At 42.3% G+C, this 19,809-nt stretch overlaps 1 long non-coding RNA gene across 2 annotated transcripts in view; it reads right to left on the bottom strand.

Annotated features, from left to right (window-relative positions):
- The window catches only part of LOC141990646 (uncharacterized), an 87,517-nt gene that overhangs the window by 23,315 nt on the left and 44,393 nt on the right, over positions 1-19,809 (bottom strand). Inside the window, exons 5-6 of one of the 2 annotated variants that reach the window (XR_012640225.1) lie at positions 16,065-16,144; positions 10,784-10,950 (exon numbers count right to left, since the gene is read on the bottom strand). This is a non-coding gene — a long non-coding RNA (uncharacterized LOC141990646). The remainder of the gene's footprint in view (positions 1-10,783; positions 10,951-16,064; positions 16,145-19,809) is intronic. The other variant, XR_012640226.1, reaches the window with a different exon arrangement.

Raw genomic sequence — 19,809 nt, 5'->3', positions numbered from 1 at the left:
CTATTAGACAACCTCATACTCACTAAAATGAACAAGATTCTCTACCACATTCCTCTCCAGTTCAAAATGGGCCAGATCCTTAGCTGGTGTAAACTGGCATAGCTCCATTGAAGACAATGGAATTACACCAATTTACAAAATTGAGAATCTGGCCCATATCTTGCTGCTCTTTTTGGTGGGGGGCAGATGGTGGGGGCCAAAGATAAAGTTGACCTCCTTGACAACTTTCTAGCCTGCAAATGATACTCTAGGGTGGCTAGAATCATTTGAAGTAATGCAGTAAATATGCTGTGGGAGAAGTCATAACACACCAAGGAAGCAACACAGTTTGAAAAGACAAAATGGCTACCTGAGAGTGTCCACCGAAGACTATCCATTACGTCATCATCACAGGAAAGATTTTAACCAGCACCTAAGGAGATGCTAGAGAACTTGGTTCATCAATGAGATGAAACTAGAACAGAGGTGGGTAAAATACAGCCTGCAGGCCACATCCAGCCCCTGAGTTCCCGACTGGGGAGGCTAGCCTTTGACCCCTCCCCTGCTGTTCTCCCTCTCCTGCAGCCTCAGCGCTGCCAGCGCTCTGGCCCACCGCTCCTGCCGGGCAGCGCGGCATGGTAAGGGGGCAGGGGGTTCCGGGGGGCAGTCAGGGGACAGAGAGCGGGGGGGGGGGGTTGGATAAGCATGGGAGTCTGAGGGGGCCTGTCAGGGGGCAGGGGTGTGGATGGGGGTTGGGGCAGTCAGGGGACAGGGAGAAGGGGCAGTTGGATAGGGGGTGGGGTCCTGGGGGGGCAGTTAGGGGTGGGGGTCCCAGGAGAGGGCGGTTGGATGGGTCAGAGGTTCTGAGGAGGGCAATCAGGGGACGGGAAGTGGGAGGGGGGCAGAGAGGGGGTGGGGGCCAGGCTGTTTGGGGAGACACAGCGTTCCCTAGCCGGCCCTCCATATAGGTTTGCAACCCCGATGTGGCTCTCAAGCCAAAAAGTTTGTCTACCCCTCAGCTAGAAGGTTGGCACTTAGGACTTTTCTTTACTGGGGAAATACACACATCTAAGTGAATGACAACAATGAGCTGTGATTCAGCCTTCCACATGGCAAAAAGAAAAATTTGTCCAAGCCTCCATTTGAATTTTTTAAATTTATTTGGCTCCTCCAAATGTTTTCCACATGCCCGTGTACAACATACCCTTGGAAGGTTTCAATTTATTCATTAACATAGTGTGCACTCTGGCATCCCCATACAAATCTGCCACAAAGCTCGTCAAGCCAGTGGCCAGGATACTAAGCTATACTTATAGATCAGACATGAGGCCCCAGTGAACATTAAGACCAGGTTTCCTTGCACCTCTGCCCCCAAGTTATTAGAAAGCATACCTACTATGAACCAACCTTCCATTGAGGGATCGCTGAAAGTTGGGGTCATCTGTCACAGGTACCCAGATCATTAAAGGTATTTAGGCACCTAACTCCCATTGAAGTCAATGGGAGCATCACAGGGTCCTCTCACTGCAGTGGCACCTCCTGCTGGCCATCCTGGGAATTAGCTCTCCCAGTCTTGTACTCCCCCTTCAGTGGTGTCTTCCCCCATTCTGTCTTACTGTGCAGCCCCTCTCACTCCAGTAACTACAGTCTCCTCTTCATGGCTTGGCCCTCTGGCCAGGTCACTTGAGTCCTCCCCTTCCAGGGAATTCAGTCTTTCCAGACCCACTGGCTAGCTGGCATCTTCAACATCCTTGCCCCTTCCCAATGGTTGGTAGGGGATTCCAGCCCAGGTACCCTATAACAAGCAGCCAAGGTCTCTGTGTCATCTTCTCTCTCATTGCTGTTTCCCTGGGCTTCTTCCTACCCATCTGGCTTCTCCCCTTTTCTGGGTTTGCCAGCTTACTAACTCCCTCCATTCAGGGAGCGACTGCAGCCTACTTCCCTGCAGCCAGCCACTTGGCTTTATAGGCCCTGCCTGTTGTTGCACAGGTGGGCCTGCTTGCAATCACTCAGTTCTCTGCTCCCTGGCTCCTCCTTCAGGTGCAGCCTAGGCAGTTACTCAGCCTACCCAGCCACCTTAACCACACTCAGTCCAGAGTGGGGTGGACACTCCATCACAGGGAGATAAGCACCTAAATACCTCTGACAATCTGGGCCAGGGTCCACAGGTGCTTGAGGGCTGGTGATGTAATGCAATGAGCATATGCATGCATGTGAAGCTCATAAGCTCATATTTATTATTAATGGGAGGCAGGGATGTTCCATGGACATTGATAGTGAAATATGCTCCTTATCCTGCACACACATATTTTAATGGAAATACATATTGCAGAGAATGGCTTGAAAGTTTTAGCTATAAGAAAAGAAAGTAACACTCACCTGCAACTGACAAATGATATTATTTAATCAAGACTGCATTGTTTATTGTGCAGTTACTTATCAATTAGAGTCTAGCTTTTCCAGGCAGTAGGCAGCATTCCTTCCTGCAGACTATTTTTGTGGGGCCTAGGAAGCCAAAAAATCCATTCAATTACCTTTAAATGCAGTTACAAGGCAATAACAGTGGGCCTGCCTTGTAAGTTGCTATAATTCTTTTAATTGCTAGGCTCTCCGGGCCTGCTGAGCCCGAGGACCACAATAACGATCTGCACAATGTGATTAATTAGGATGATGGAGGAGATGTCATGCTCTAATGTGGTGACATTCTACAGGCTTGTTACTGCTGCTGTTTTAGAATAAATACTGACCAATAGGTGATCCACCTGGTAGATTATTTCTTCTTGAATAATCCTTGACCAAAACAAGTACTGGAAATCTTTCTTACAAGGCATCTGAACTCTTCTCCCACAATCTCTATTCTCTCCAAACTTTTTCCCCACTAAAAAACGTTACAGCTTTGTAAAGGTCATTGCATACACGTCTCAAAACATAAAACTGCTTTTGATTCTTCGCTACACATGCGCAATGTAATATAAAATGCCACTGACACCTGTGGACACTTATTTAACATCCTGGAAAGAACAGAGTCTGGAAGGTGACATTTGAATAGTAGAGTGGACCTTTCAGAATCAATTCCCCCAGCACAAAAAAAGTGCCTTTTGGCAGAATTAGACAACAAACAAGAGAGCAAAGTATCTCCATCTTTTTTAACCTGGGAGTGATGGCATGGTCTCACGTCACCTCCTACAGTTGTAGTACACTTTGAAACCAGGCCATGGTGGGGCCTCTGCCCTGACATATGGCCTTGGGGAAAAACTGCAGAGAGAAACCAGCCAGTAGGACCAGCCACCAAAGCAGCCAAAACAGGGCTCTGGACATTCAAAGGACTCTCTACAGTTTTGTCTGGACTTTCTCTGCCCTGTGCCGATTGGCTGTTTGCTCCAGCCCTCTCGTGGTCTCCCAGGGTGTGTCTACATTGCCCTCAGGAGGTGTAATTATAGCACATGGAGGCATACACAAGCTAGTTTTGATCTAGCTAAATCAAAGCTACTTGAAAGTAACAATAGCAGTGAAGCCGCAGCAGCCTGGACAGCGTCTCTGGCTAGCCACTCCAGTATGCACACAGGCAGGGCCGGCTCCAGGCCCCAGCGTTCCAAGCAGGTGCTTGGGGCAGCAGTTGGAAAGGGGCGGCAGTTCCTCTGGCCGCCGCGGCAATTCAGCGGCAGCTTCTCTGTTCCGCCCGCCTTTGCCGGCCGCAAATCGGCCGCAGCTTCTTCCTTTTGCTGTCCGCAGCAGCAGTTTTTTTCACTGCTTGGGGCGGCAAAAATTGTAGAGCCGGCCCTGCACACAGGTTTCTGGGCAGGGAGGTAGCCTGTGCCACCACCCCTGCTACCCTGACGACACTGCTATTGTTATTTGAGCTAGACCAGAGCTGTCTCTGGTACACCTACGCCAGGAGCAATCACGTCTCCTGATTGCAGTGTAGACATACCCGGTCTCCATCTCAGCGTCACTCCACACCTGCCCCTCTTACCCTCTACCCTGTCCTCTTCATGCCCCATCCCTTCAATGTCTCCTCTCCCTTCACTTCCCCCCCTCCTCCCCCCCCCCACAATTTGCTTATCCCTTCCTCACTAAACCACACCTTAAAAAATCATGGAACTAATATACATGGCATCCCATTGTTCACTCAGTATGTGTTTTACCCCTGCTCCCTGACCTGTGTCTGACCTGTCTATTTAGACTGTAAGATCTTCAGGGCAGGGACTGTTCCTCCGTGTTTGCATGGTGCCTAGCACAGTGAGGCCCCACTTTTGGTTTGCCCTCAAGCACTGCCATAATAAACATGATTAATAAATAATAGTAAAGTTGTATTCTCACTCATAATAGGAAGCAGCTGGAGCAAGATGGACCCCTCTTCTGTCCCTGCTCCTGATTAGAGAAGCTGCAGCAAATCAAAAGCAGGGATTCCTCATTCCCACTGAGCAATGGTAATTTTTCTCCTCTTCCCATCTCACCTCTGTTCAAACAGCACAGAAGAAAAAAAGCACTTAATACATATCTGGTAGATGGAATGCAGCATTGTATACTGCATTCCAAGGGAAGAAGCGTTAAACTTCACTGTGAGTGAAATGGATTTTCACAGTTAGAGAATTCAAAGTCCACAGACGTGAACTGAAGAAATTCTGGACTTTCACTCCTTTTCAACATATTAGAATTAAGGTCACTAATAGTGGGTTCCACTAGATACACAACAGAGATAAGGAAGTACCTAAAACACTGTGGCTCTATGCAGAGGCATCTATCAGAAAATGGAACAGCCTCACTATCTAAGAGGATGATCTCCTTGATTATAGGAGGGAACATCCATGTAACGTTATAATTAGATATAATACCGCCTTAGGCTGTGAGTGAGCTTGGCGGCTCTCAAAAGCAGGGTTTAACTGTACTTGGATGGTTAAAACCCAGTGTTCTTTAAAAAGTAGTTTGAGATTCAGTAGGTGGCACTCTTCCTCTCAGAGTCAGTGCTTACTCCGTTGCATAGCGGTATGGGGTACTCTGCTTTTGGAGAGGCTGTCTTCTTTCAAATGAAAAATACAAGAGCTAAAGGCAGGCCTGTTGGCCCCAGGCTTCTCTCCAAATGCCGATGTAACTACATTCTGCCTATAAGAATTCCCCCTGCAGTTTCAGATAGGTAGAGTATTCTTCCCTCCCTAAACTGATGTAACAGTATTCTGTGCTGTTAAGAGATTGCACTGTTAAACCCAGATGTGGTTGCATTTGGAAAAGATAGCTAAAGTTTTCAGATGTAGGTGTCTAAAGTGAGGTACTAAATGAAATTACCTTGTTTTCATAGATGCTGTGCACCCATAACTCCCATAGAAGTCAAAGGAAACCACAAATGGTCAGGACCTTGGCAGGTTTTTTTGTTCTTTTTTGTTTTCACCTAACATGTGGCACTTTCATTTGACAATTGGGGACTTATACAGTTAATTTTTATGGCTGCCCTGGAGCGGGTGGTGGGTCATTGAAATAACAATGCAAATTGGTTGGCAAATTGATTTGTGGTCAAAGTTTAAATAATGAAGTTATTTCACATATAACTACAAGGCTCTTGCTTTGTCTCATTGTGCTGACAGTATAAGAATATTAAACATTAGTTATCCACTGCATAGCCAGAGTATTCATAAACACCACAAGCAAGGAAACAGTTTTCCTATGCACTCGTTTTTAATGATCACTTTGTATTCCCAGACATTTCACCCTGACAAATGAGTTACGTTAGCAGGACACAGTCTCTCATTGTGATTATTGCTATGCATAGGCCTTTGCTGTGCTTTATCTGAGAGGCTCTTGCAGCATGAGTCCCTACAAACTGTATAGAGAAGCATAGAACAACAATGCTGCTTCTATCAGTGCTGTTTCCAAAGAGGGTTCTTTTTTCAGTACACACAATCCTCTCCATACAAATATTCAAACACAAAACCACGCTTGTACTGTGGACAAAAAAATTAAAATTAAGTCAGAGTTAGACAGCAACTTACATTTTTGCAAATGGACATTTCATACCAGCAGGTCACTATAACAGTGGGAAATTTCTGATCAAAAAATTCCTTAAGTGCATACTTAAGGAAACGCACTGTATACGTGGGGGTAACAGATTCCTAAGTGGCTAGCCCACATCTCTCAAACGTCTAAACAGAAGAAGACTGCCTGAGCGTCCAAGGGCACAGCAGTTTGAATCCCACACGAACCTCCCTTTCGTGAGATGCACCCCATCTCCTGGAGGTAACAGGGATTGAACCAAGAGCTCTGCAACTTGAGCTAAAGGATTAAGTGCTATAATTGGCAGCTGTAACTGATCCCCAATTGTGTATCAGGGATGCGTAACATAAATGTAATCCCAGTGCCCATGTGTGTCGCCTTTTGTGTTTATTTTTCAAACAAATTCTAGCAAAATGAGCTTAGTGGCAAGAACACTTGCTGAAAAAGCAAACAAAGCAACATTCCAGAATATTTACAGAAAGCAAATTTCAGAAATGTAATTGTAAATATTTGCTCCAGAAATCTGATTCTAGGAGTTACGATGCTCAATTTAGGGAACAGAAAGTTACCAACAGCCCTGTGTCTCCCTCCTTTTTCGGTTATTGAATACTTGCAACCAGACATCTCCAAAAATTATTCAGCAAATAATTTCAAATAAACACAATTAGAGAAAATTGCTGTCTATTCTTGGACAGAGGCGACATTTGTTGTGAATTTTTCACCCACCTCTATTTACCTATCACCCCAGAGATATTTGGAGGTAATTAATGTTTGTAATGTGTTTTACAGTTCTCAGGTAAGCATTGCTATACTGTTACCGTGTAAAGCATTAATATTTAACTATTTTATACTAGTACAAAATCTCACATACCCTGAAACTGTAATGCCCCTTTGATACTGAGGTTATTCTTCTGAATCTCGTCTTTCCATATCTAGTGACACAAGGTAATAGGCCTGATTTTTAAAATGGTTCTAAGCTGGTATTTTCACATTCACAATCAATTGCAGGCATAAAACAGTGAAAAACTGGAGGCTGCATTTCTCAAGTCAGTCCCTGTATTTCATTGAGTAATTTTTCTTGCAAATGTGCAGTTATAAAGTAGAATGTAAATAGACTCCTCCTAAAGAAAACGAACTATTGAACATTGTGTCAGGAAGTAAGGTAAGGCTAAGTATTTCTACAATTTAGGACATTTCTTCAAAAGAAAATTGCTTTCAGAGTTTATGGAATCTTTTCGGAGAACCGGCTCTAGGCACCAGCAAAGCAAGCATGTGCTTGGGGAGGCATAATTCCAGGGGAGACATTCCGGCCACCCTTTTTTTTGGCTTGAAATTTTTTGCTTGGGGTGGCAAAAAACCTAGAGCCAGCCATGGTCTGCTGTCAAGTAAAGGTAACAAAAACTCGTATGTAACCCTACTTAAGGGGTGGGAAGAGAAAGCTTTCTACAAGTACATCTCCACATAATTACACTATTTAAATTGGAGGTATTCAGCACCTTTCAAACGCTTAGTGCTAAATGCTATCTGGAAATCGGCTTTAAAAAGGTGAGGTTACAGTAAGTTATCGTATTCTCGCTTTCAAAATTAACTCAAGTAGATGACAGCACTGAAAATATTACTACAATCTAAACAGACATTTCTAATATTTTGTGTTTGATTGCAAAACAAACTCAGTTGGTGATAACAGGATATGAAATGTCATTTCAAGTATGTCTTAGTAGCAAATGTGCAACAGCATCTACCTCTAAAGGTAAGCCACCCCACACACTCTGCTGTAATCAGATCTGCAGCTGGTGTTGGCAGCCCAGTTCCTGTCCAAGTGGAGGAAACTGATCACTCTGGTTGTCAAAGAGAAACGGTTACATTTTGCAGAATAAACTGATGCTCCCAGCAGACATGCAGCTCTACAAAAACAAATATAATTAAGAGACTGAAATAGCTTTCTGCCAAATTTGGGTGTAACAAAAAAAAACAAAAAAAAAAACCCAACCCAGCATTAAGGTGGAAAACACGGATTGCTTTTTTACTCAATTAACTCTAATTAAGCCTCGACTGGATGGTTCTTAGTTTAATAATGGCATTCCTCAAAATTACAGCAATTTACCAGGAACTTTTGACTCTGTATAACTACCTTCTTCTAGAATAGCCATAATTTCTTTTGAAAAATAGATTCTCTTCAGATGGGAAACCTGCCTCTGATCCAGCAACTTCATGGCCCCCGGCAATGGAAGGTGTCAGTTTTGTCTTGATTTTTGGTTAATGCCATATACCACGGCTGAACAAGAAATGCTATGGTAATATGACTTGGCAAATCATCCAGACTTAGAAAAATATATCTGGCTACTCCTTTTAATCCAGGTGGTTCTTTGTTGTTGGCCTATTAGTACTGATTTAGTAACAGATAGTGGGATTCATGAAAACTGTTCCAATTGTAGAAGTAGGGCCTTCTATTTGGCTGAGATACTCTGGTGTTCATTACTTGCTGCAGAACATCTAAATGGAGCTTGTTTGCTGTACATTACTGAAGGAGACTGAATTTTAAAAAGCAGGGCACAGCATCTTTCTTGGACATCCTGTTGCTCAAGCATCTGATGTCAGCATTGATTAGAACTCAGCATCACACTGGCATTCAGGCCCTGCCACATCATGCATTCAGATCACCACCATCAGCACAACAAAGACATTTAATGTCTCGTTCCCAGTGGGACAGTCCCAGATTTCCATTCTCAGCCTCGTGTCCTGCTGTAGTACCGTGGCACAGGAGAGAGAAAGGCCCACATTTACAGTATTATTGTTAGTAATTGCATCAAAGTTTTGGCAGTCTCCTCAGTGACCTGGTTCTCATTCCAGCACTGCAGAAGAACCTGCCAAACACTCTTACCTTCACCTATGAGCGGGGAAGGAAAGAGGCAGAAGTAGTTTATTTTTTAATTCCTGGCCCATGAGCACCAAGAATCCCTGGAGAGCAGTCACAGCAAGCATTTAATAGGGCTTCACAGATCACTTCATTGTGTTCAAATGTAGCTAGGGAGATTAAAAAGAGAAGCAGGCAACTATCAATTCATTCCCTCCAAAAAGTGACAACCCAGTACTAATAAGCAGAGAGTCTTCCCATTAGTGTCCAAGGCCTATGATATTTAATGGCTTAATCTGTTTACAAGGCCACTCAGTTGTAAGGACTCTCAGCCCCCTTACTGTCACCCCTTTTTGACCGAGTGGCTAGTCAAAGTTTGGGGCCCCAGGGAGGTTCCAGTTGGGAGCAGAAATTGATGATAGAGTCTGGTATTTTCTTCAATGCAATCTTGTTTATTTGCAAGGGATATAAAAGGTCCTGCTTCTCTGAATGCAGGAGGAACCAGAAACAAAGGAATAGTTGCTTAGCTTACAGCTCCAAGCTTTTTTAGCCAATATAAGTCCCAAAAGCTCTCTCTCTCTCTCTCTCTTTCACACACAAACACACACTTTTTCCAGAGATCCATAGGCCGGGTCTACACTACAAACTTACATTGCTAGAACTACATTGCTCAGGGGTGTGAAAAATCCACACCTCGAGTGACATAACTATCCCGACTAAAACCCTGGTGTAGACAGTACTACGTCCATGGGAGAGCTTCCCCTGTCAATGTAGCTACCACCTCTCACGGAGATGGACTAACTACACAGATGGAAGAAGCTCTCCCGTTGGCGTAGTAGCGTCTTCACTATTGCAGTGGCGCCACTGCAGCGCTGTATGTGTAGACAAGCCCATACTCTGTGCTCATAGGCTATTGCTCGGCTTTTAGCTTTTTGCCTCTGACTCTCTGACCTTCTGTGTCTTTTATCCCAGCTTGACTTTTTTCACACACAAGCCTACATGGGCAGTCAAATCCTCTGCCTTCATGGTTCTAGTTTCTGGGCAGATTAGTAGGCCTTGTTTTCGGTGTGGCCTCTTAATTGTCTCACAACTATCCGAACTGAAGAACATGTTCACACATCAGTTTTAACTCAACATATAACAAGGTTTAACCCAGCTCACAACATTATTTATTTGGCAGATAATCATGTATCACAATCTCTTCAAGGCCAGATTAATGAAAATGACCCAGGGCCTAAGTGTGTGGAAGGAGGCACCTCAGCTTCCAAAATCATCACCTAACAGTGCCCCAAACACAGGCTGTTCAGCAGTGACATTAGGGGCGTGATTTTCAAGAGAAGCTAATTGATTTTTAGGAGCACTGAAGTCCCATTGAAAATTCAACCTAGAACCCCACCCAATTTCTACAGCCGCAGGGCAATACTATATATGGCCCAAATTCCCTTTACATGCTGGACAATGATAAAAAGGTAAAATCTCTATATTAGTCAAACCAGGTAAGGATGCTGAATATTGAAAGCCAGTTAAAGGAGGCATCAGCAGAACAGCAGAAAGCTAAGGGTTTGCCACACTTACAACGCTGGGAATGCCAGCGGCAGCAGCTATGCTAATCACACTTCCACTTGAAAAGAGTACAGTTCCCCCTCTCTCTCTCGCTGTGGCACAAAACTTAACATGCAGATGTATGCCATTTCTCAGAGTAATTTTAAAAAGGGCATGCCTACACTTAAAATGCTACAGTGACAGCTGTGCTACTGTGGCGTTTTAAGTGTAGACAATCCCTAAGAATGACAGAAGGGATTCTCTTGGTGTAAATAATACAGCTCCCCAAACGGTGGTAGCATGGTCAACAGAAGAATTCTTTGGGTCAACCGAGCGCTGTCTACCCGGGGGCTTAAAGTGGCTTAACTACGCCACTCAGAGGTGTGGATTTTTCACACCCCTGACCAAACTAGTTAGACCAACCTGATTTTCTAGTGTAGACCAGGCTAAATACAAAATCCTTCTTCCAACTGTCCAGACTCCACTCTTTTCTCATCTCTCCTCTCCACAATTCCAGATCGGTGCACTTTATACAGGATCAGAGCTCCTAGGCATGCTTCCTCTTCATATCTTTCCAGTCGGTGGCTGAGCTAAAGAAAACACACCATGGCAAATATCAAGCCTCGGTCACCATAGTTAAGGACTCCAGCAACTGTTGGAAACCACAACTGTAGATGCATATCATTGTGAAGAACACCACAGAAGGAAAACCAGGATATTCATTATAAGTAACAAATGCAACAGGACACCAATTTCCAAAGTAGACTGTGTAGGCGTGATCTTGGGAACTATAGGCTGATAAATGTTAGGGAGTGCAGCCTAATGGATAGAGCACTCAGATAGGACTGGGGAGACCTGTGTTCCATTCCCAGCTTGGCCACTGGCTTGCTAAGTAGCCAAGTCACTTCCCCGCTCTGTGCCTCTGTTTCCCCACCTGTGCATTGGAGATAATTATACTGACCTCCTTTGTAAAACGCTTAGAGCTCTACTGATGAAAAGTGCTATATAAGAAATAGGATTATTATTATTTCATTACTAGATTAATTAGCAATTCAGACAATTTAATAGAGTTCTAAAACACCCAGATCAATTTGGGAGGATAAAAGCACAGCTTCTTCAAAGGAAAAACATACTTCTCTAATCTACTAGAATTCTAAGCATGTCAACAGAGTAGGGGATAAAGGAACCCCAGTAGACAAAAATAGTTAAACTTTCATGAAAACTTTGACAAAGTCACTCACAAGAGATCATGGAGTAAAATCTGTTGAACAGTCCTAGGGTGTGACAAAGAGCTGTCATGGATTAGAAACTGGATAAAAACAAAAGTACAAATGAACAGCCAGTTTTTAATATAACAAAAAGGTAACACTGAGGTATTCCAAGAACCCATGCTAGGTCTTGTGCTTAACAGATTTATCAGTGACCTGGACAACGGACAGAACAGTGAGGTGGCAAAATTTGTCGAGAATGCAGAAATATTTAGGTTAGTCAAGACTGGGCAAGGGACTCCAGAAAGACCTGTCAAAACTTAAACGCTGAAAAATGCAAGGTAGCAAACATTGGAGAAATAATTTGACCACCACCCAAGCACTGCTGGGTTCTATCTTAATTGTAAATCATTCAGGTAAAAGATCTGAGTGTCACAGCTGAACAACATGCAGTGACAGTCAAAAAGCAAACAAAGTGTTATGACATTTAAAGACTGGGTTAGGGAGTTACACTGAAAATATTATAATGCCATTATATAAATCAGTGGTACACCCTCATCTGGAGCACTGTGTCCAGGTCTGGTCACCACAATCTTATGAGATATATAAGAAATAGAGGGGGGGTCAGAGACAGAAAAAGAAAAGGACTGTTAGCATGGAAAGATTTCTGTGTGAGGAGAGAACAGGATTCTTTAATTTAAAAATGAAATAAAGCAAGAGGGGGCATGATATGGATATATAACATAATGCAGAGCATAGAAAAGATATTGGACATTCCTATTTACCCTCTCATTATAATACAAAAACAAGAGGAGCATTCACAGAAATCGGAACCCAACAAGTGTAAAACTGATAGGACTTTTTTTGTTCAGCCTACATTTTTATTAACTTGTGGAACTCATTGCCACAAGGCATCATTAAGGTCAAGAGCCTAACAGGATTCAGAAAAGAATCATATATTTATATGGATGTTTAGAGACAGGACACTAGACCAGATGCCCTACCAGTACACTGCTAGCTTTGCTCTAGGAGCGTATTAACAGATGCAGGTACAGGGGACAAGCACACTGCACAAACCCAGATCTTAAATGATGTATGTCTTTACAGAGTATTGAATGCACTTTTTATAGTATGAGGCTTTAAGTAATATTTCAAAAGGGCTTAAGTGACTTAGGATGCTTAAACCTATTTTCAAAAGTGACTAGGACCCTAAACAACCTAGCAAAATGCTGGTCGTGCAACTGAGACCTATTCCATATACTCCATTCCCTTCTCTAGTGCTGTTTACAAGCGAAGAGAGAGAAGAGGAAGTGACTGACTCCACAGAGCAGTGCTTAACTCCAGACTGGAGTCCAGATAAGCTGCATCAAGCTTAGGGTGATATCAGTAGAAACTCATTAAGATGTTCATCTTATTTCAGCAGGAAATATGCATTTATCTAGCTTTGTCCTCTCTTTAGTTTACGTATCACCAATAGTGCACCAGGCTAACAGCCACGTGCATTTGGAAGGGGGGGGGGGTCAGCCCATAGGACACTTTGAATTGACTATTTTTTTTAAATCATTGTTGCTGATTGAACTCCACCCCAAAGACACACATTTCCTTACTGTACAGGTAAGCAAAAAGCACTGTGTCAATATTGCCCCTTACTGACCTGTATATAGCTTCAGTTAAAATACAGCTGTAGCATTCTTTCAGTATTTGCAAAGACAAAAATTCATGCTTCCATCAAAATTCTGTTGCATGCCATAACTATCACTATCACACACTCCAACTGCTGGTCCCTCCCCATGTTATCAGGGTATCCATTTGGTGTGGTTTATTTTAATGCTAATTTTTAAATAGAAAATAAATTTGCACATCACACCATGGAATCAGTTGACCCTGTCCAGATTTAGGAGAACATTTTGTGCACACTACTTTCAAGCTGGTATTTTTGGCTGTTTATTAGAACCCTGATCACTTCTTGCTCCCAGACCTTTTTGCTTGTTGGGGGAGTGACATGCCTGGGATAAGGCTCTCTCTGTATCATTTTGCCACTATTTTTACAAAGCAAAGCATGAACTCAGAAACCAAACATTTTGATTGGGTGCCTGCCATGAGCAGAGCAGCAATAAGGAATGCAACTCAGTTGAAATGCATGGACTAGCAGCTTTATTTTAGCTCTTCAAAAGATTCTCCAGAAGCCTTTGCGATTCCAAGAGGACCTCTCTCAGGCACTCAAATAATCAGCGAACTTCGTGCAGTTTTAGGACGCTGGAATTACCCAAGGAGACGCAGGCATTGCAGGATTTTGATTTTTTAGGATAATGGTCAAAAATAGTGTGATTCTGAAATGGAGTATTACAAAAACAAGGCCCAGAAAATAGACTGCTGCCGTTAGTTTACTTAATTAGTTTATACACTCAAACAATGAATAAAAACAGCGCTGCAACTGTGATGGCTTTAGTTGTAAGCCTGCAACCATGACAACAGTAAAGTATTACTGAATCACCATGACAAGGAACCAGAGACGATTGCTGCTGCTACATAAAAGCCAGCTTGAGCCAATCAAAAATTGTGCACAAATGGGGGCGGGAGGACCACTACAATTGTTTTACTTTATTTTTATGCAACACTAAAAATTGGGCATTTAAATATTTTTGTTTTGCATTGTTATGCAGAGCTCTCATGACCATGTCGTTTTTCTTTGATCGCTATTGACCATAATTGCGTGATGAGAACAAAATCTTGTAATGACAGGATAATTACATAACTATTTAGACAGACAGACAGACAGAAAAGAGGGACCTGAAAATGGACAGAGCAAGGAAGGCAACTCCTGGTGTGACTAGCACAGAATCTGCAGAAGGCTTCGTTACTGTGTAATAATCACGGACAGTGATTGGTGGCCTGTATAACAGCAATACTTTTCAATCCTAGCTTCAGGACATCTTCACAGAAATAGAGCTTTCATGTTAACAGATAAGAATTTTGGTGTCACTTGGGTAATTCACTTGTTAGGGCTCTGCACTCCAGAGCTCATTGTTCTGATGCCATTTCTCTCCATGACATCAAAACTGCAGCTACCAGCAAGTCCAGATTGGAGCCAGCCCAGGATTCCCTTAGTGGTGTTGAGCTGGCATAGCAGCTCTGTGCCACCCAGCCCTCCTAATGCCATGAGGGTATGGCCAGAGTGCTGCTGTGCTCCAGCAATTCCCAGTTAGTATATCATGGTCCCAGCCAGTACTACCAGCTCCAGGACTGAGGGCCACAAAAGACCCCTTCCCAAGCAGTACCCAGGGTATAGTGGGCTTAGCTGAAGATTCACCCCTAGGATTTTTACTTCAACTAAATCTAAGTACAGTAAGAGTTCATTCCAGTCCCGGTATAGCATACTCAAAACATATAGACACTAGTATACAATTGCAATCTGTTACAGCACTTTCATATTCTCATAACATCTAGGCCTGTATGGGCCTGACCACAGTGCATTAATACAAAGAAAACAACAACATAATGACATGGATGTGCCCGAGAAGCAGATCTTCAGCATCACAGTATACTGTGTGCTTTAGTCAGACATGTTCTCAGAGGGATGCCTTGTGAGTAATATTTTAAACAGAAAAGCAAGCTTGTTCTTTTTCCAGTCATAAGGGTCTCTCCATCCGGTTGGTATTTCACTCATTCTTTTAAGGTGAGCTCCTCTAATATTTATCTTCAGAAAACAAAGTTTACTCACAAATAATTGTTGTCTCTCCACATCAGTAAGGAAACAGTCATAACAAGTCAGCTGTCATGTGTTATATGACATATATATATTGTTATGCTGGGAGTTGGGTGAAACCTCAGAAAAGCTGGTGGGAGTAATAACTACCCTTCATTCAGGATAAATGTAAGAAGCATTTCAGTGCCTTTTGGTGTAAAATAGTTGTAACAATAGGTATCATCACCCAACACATGGGCCACATGCAAGATTGGTGGAGCTATGTGGGCGAAGAAGCATCACTGCCGGTTGAATGCAAACACTGAAGGCTTGGTAGTATTTTGATGGTGGGGTGTGTGTCTCAGAGCAGAAGCAGCCAGAAACACTACAAAAGCAGACAGAGAAGGCAGCAGAAAGCTATGAACAGCCAGAGACGCACTTGTAAGGAGAAAGAGCTGAGAGAGAGCTGTAACAGTTTTAGGCTAATCTGTATTTCCCACTCCATGGTCCATCGAAGGCACCCACTTAAAGGGTTCCAACTCCCAGCTGTCACCTCTCTTGGGCAGAGACCCAATGATTTTAAGGCTACATAGCTCCCTGGATTACACTGCAATATTCCCAGCAAGCCAGTCTGCATAAAAAGGCCAGGCCCTGTGCTTTGCTTTCTCTCTGAGGGCTATGACCAGTGCACTTGCTGGCAGTTACAACTTACACACAGCTCTTTCTAAGCAAGCACATCTTCAGGTACAAGTATTATAGAGAAAATATATCAAAAACAATAAATGCACCTATACGCATGCTCACAGCTTACCAGAGGTCACCAGCAGTCTTATGGGGCCCCACTAGGCCAAAACCTTTCCAACCCTTCCACAAGGAGGTCCTATCTGTTTGCTGGATCAGGAAGAAAGCCCCGAATCAGTTTAAGCCCCGGCTATTTATCCCAAAGTCCTTTGTGTCTGTTAGTCTCTGGAGAATCCAGTCTGAACCAGAATACATGAACCTCCCCAGGAGATGCACCTCTCTGGAGGTGTTATAACCTGAGTGATTTGCTACGATCATCCCCTACTGTTTTTACTTCTTGGAGTAGCTGTGGTAACCCTCCCTCAGTGGAGTGCATATAATTCCTGTTTTTACAATGACACAAACCATTCATATACTTCATATAACATGGTCTTCCAAAGATATTGCAGGGAGCTGTTTGGGCAGAGTGCTGGCTGGAAAGAAGCTTGGAATACTAAACAAGGAAACTGTCTCCAATTGCTTGCTTCCTACTGTGTTCAGGGAAAAGGGACTTTGGGTAAATTCTTTGTAAAGAAACAGGATTGTAGCAAATAAATATCTGACTACCATTAATTTCTCCTCCTAACAAGAACAACCCACAAGACCCTGAATATTGGCTAACCACTGGGCCAAAAGCAGTTATAGTGATCTCTCAAAAGTGACACGGTTTTAAAGAAACTATGGAAAATGAAGTCCTTGGATCTGAGATGGTCCTGTCTTGGAAAAAAAGCAGCAAAGATTATTGTACTATCTGTAATTCACTGGACTGTAAACTGCCCTGTGCCGCTCCCCCCCCACACACACACACACCCATGCTTTCCCTTGCTCCCACTCTCCAACAATGTCTGTAAAGGTCTAAATTGGAGGATTATGAAGCCTGACTAATTGCCAAAGCATGTTGCAAGGTTCTCTGGTGCTTAGGTGTGAATAGCTAGACTAGGGTTTTACTTTGTGGAAACAGAAAGCTGTTTTTAGGATGGCAGAATGCCTGAGTGAGTAAGTAATGAACTGCGAACCAGGATGTTCCTTAGTTTTTTGGTGAGAATCTGACTCATGTTTTTGACCTTGGGCAGTTAACTAAAGCATGTGGAAGTTATCTTAGTTCAAACTAATAGGCTAAAAACAGAGCCTCACTGAAAAACAGATGCTGTGAACAATTTTCCCGGGTAAATATATGACAAATTACAGTACTATTATGAAGTGGTGCAACAGAAACCAGTTTGGATGGTCCCGTGGGACACCGCAGTCAAGCACTGCAGTTGTTCTGTATTTTCCCCCCATCCCCACTCTCTTTCCATGTTTCCAAATGTACTAGAAATCAAGTATTACTTCCTGTGAATTGTTCCTGATGGAGTTGGACAATACATAGGAAATCTTTTAATGACATCTTTTTTCCAGAGTGGGTTCATCTGATCTTTAATAGTTGATTGGACAAGAGCTCTTTTAAAAAAATACTATGTATTTCTATGAATAAGCTGTTTTATGATTAGTTATTTTGATTTTAAAATTTCAGGGCATATTGCATCCGATGAAGTGAGCTGTAGCTCACAAAAGCTTATGCTCAAATAAATTGGTTAGTTTCTAAGGTGCCACAAGTACTCCTTTTTTTCTTGAATTGCTAGAAAGTGGACCCGTTCCAACTGGTACAATAAGATATTTTACAAAGACATCAACATCACTAGGGATGTGTAAACCCTCCAAGGTATGTTTTGGATTCACAGAGTTATTTGGAGTTCACAAATCCCTGAACCATAGAACTTAGAAACAGGTTGGATTTGATTTAAATCAATTTGATTTAAATCATTATTTAAATCACTAGTCAGGAAAACTATTTAATAATGGATTTCTACATAAAAGTGCATTCTTGTTGGTTGCTAGAACCTTAAAACATTCTTCACAACTCAGAGATAGATGTAGGTTTCATTTTTAGAAGGTACACATTATAAGTTTTTTAAGTGATTTATTTTGAAAAAACTTTTCAGATTAGTTTTACAGCTATATCAGAAAATGAATGACTGCCTGTTTGGTTATTTCCTTTACCAAAGGTAATTGAAGCAGATATTTATGAAGTCATTGGAAGGTGACCTATCTCCAATTCAACAGGTTAATCATTAATATTTGGAAGATTTTCTTGCCAGGCTGTATTAGGAGGAGAACATCACCAGACAGACATTTAAATTGTTTTATTTAACTAAAACAAAAACGTTACGAATTCTGGATTTTTTTTCTTCAACAGCAAACATATTTTAACAAAACAAGCATATTCATTTTTGAATTTAGTTAAACATTCAAGTTTTTAAAATCAGGTTTGTTTGTTAAAATAGTTTCACAGTTAAATGAAATATTAAAATAATTAAAATCAACTAGGTCAGCCACGTCAACATGAGAAACTTAAAATATTGGCTTCTGCAGCTAACTCAGTCGTCTTCACCTTCATTTTCCTGTTTGTTCATCATCGGGAAAAGAAAAAACAAGCTTTCCTGCTTTTTCAGGTCCCAAACAATCTCTCAAATTTGGAATGAATTAGTCCAAAGGAAGAAAATATTCTTTCTACACCGGCAGAAGAAGCTACTGCTGTTAAAAGTGAGATTATCACTTCAGTCTCTGAATCCAAGTGCTTAAGTGACTTCTACCAGGTCACTCGTGTAACTTTCTTTAAAACATCAGAAAACATTTCTTGAATGATTCACCCTTAGCTCTGAAGTTTATTATAGTTGGCATTATGGAGGGATGATTGCTGGATATCCATGTCATAGCCAACTCCTCTTCTTCAGCAGAGAAGTTTTGACCCTGGTACTGAGTATTGAGAATATTTGCAAGAAAATGAGCTGAAGATATAGTGCTTGGCCCATTCATTTTTAATGCTTGTAATTTAATTCTGTCATTGCATATTTCTCTTTTTAAGATCTCAGTCAGTTCCTTCCAAATTTCAACAGCGTCAGCAATAAATCAGCTATTTCCCTGCATTCTGTTCAAGGCTACAGAAATAGGCTTCAAGGTACTCAGCATGTGTTCAACATTTCTCTTAAACCCAATCTTGAGAACTTTGGCTGTGACAGTGCTATCTATTTTTTCATGATTTTGTTCAGAAACTGTCAGATTGGGCCAGTTCTTGATATAGTGCTCAAAACAGTCCACTACTGAGTTCCATCGCATGTCTTGTGGGAGAGTTAGCTTGGTTCCTCCCACTTTTTTCAGAGCAGCTGCTTCAAAGTGGTTGTTTCGGAAGTATTTTGAAATTTCAACAACATTAGCCTTTATTTCTGGAACACTGAAGTCTTTGGCTAGGAGGTGCATGAAATGAGCACTGCATCCATGTGTTATTAGCTTGGGACTCTTCACTCTTTTAAATAATTTCTTCTCATCTTGGATACATTTCCAGCATTGTCTGTGACCAAGCTGCATACTAGACATTTGAATTTTTCCCCCACAGCTTGTTATAGCTTTTCCTGCTACTTCTTGTAAGTATTCTGCTGTGTGTGCATTTCCTGATGTATCAATTGTTTCTGTAAGACAGACATTCCCTTCTTCTGTTGTCACACAAGCACATACAACAGGATCATTGTGGACATTGCTCCACCCATCAAGACTCAGGTTAACAATTTCACCCTCTAGACCTTTTGCACACTGCTCAATTTCTCTTTCATACACTTTATCCAGCAATTTGCCTGCAACATCTGCTCTGTTGGGTGGACAGTATCCTGGTCTTAATAACTGAACCATGTTAATGAAGTGTAGGTTCTCAATCATACAGCAAGGTGAGTTTGTTGCATAAA

This window comes from Natator depressus, chromosome 7, assembly GCF_965152275.1.
Source record: "Natator depressus isolate rNatDep1 chromosome 7, rNatDep2.hap1, whole genome shotgun sequence".
NCBI lineage: Eukaryota > Metazoa > Chordata > Testudines > Cheloniidae > Natator > Natator depressus.
The sequence above is the reverse complement of the archived record's forward strand: the minus strand, read 5'-3'. Positions and strand labels throughout refer to the sequence as shown.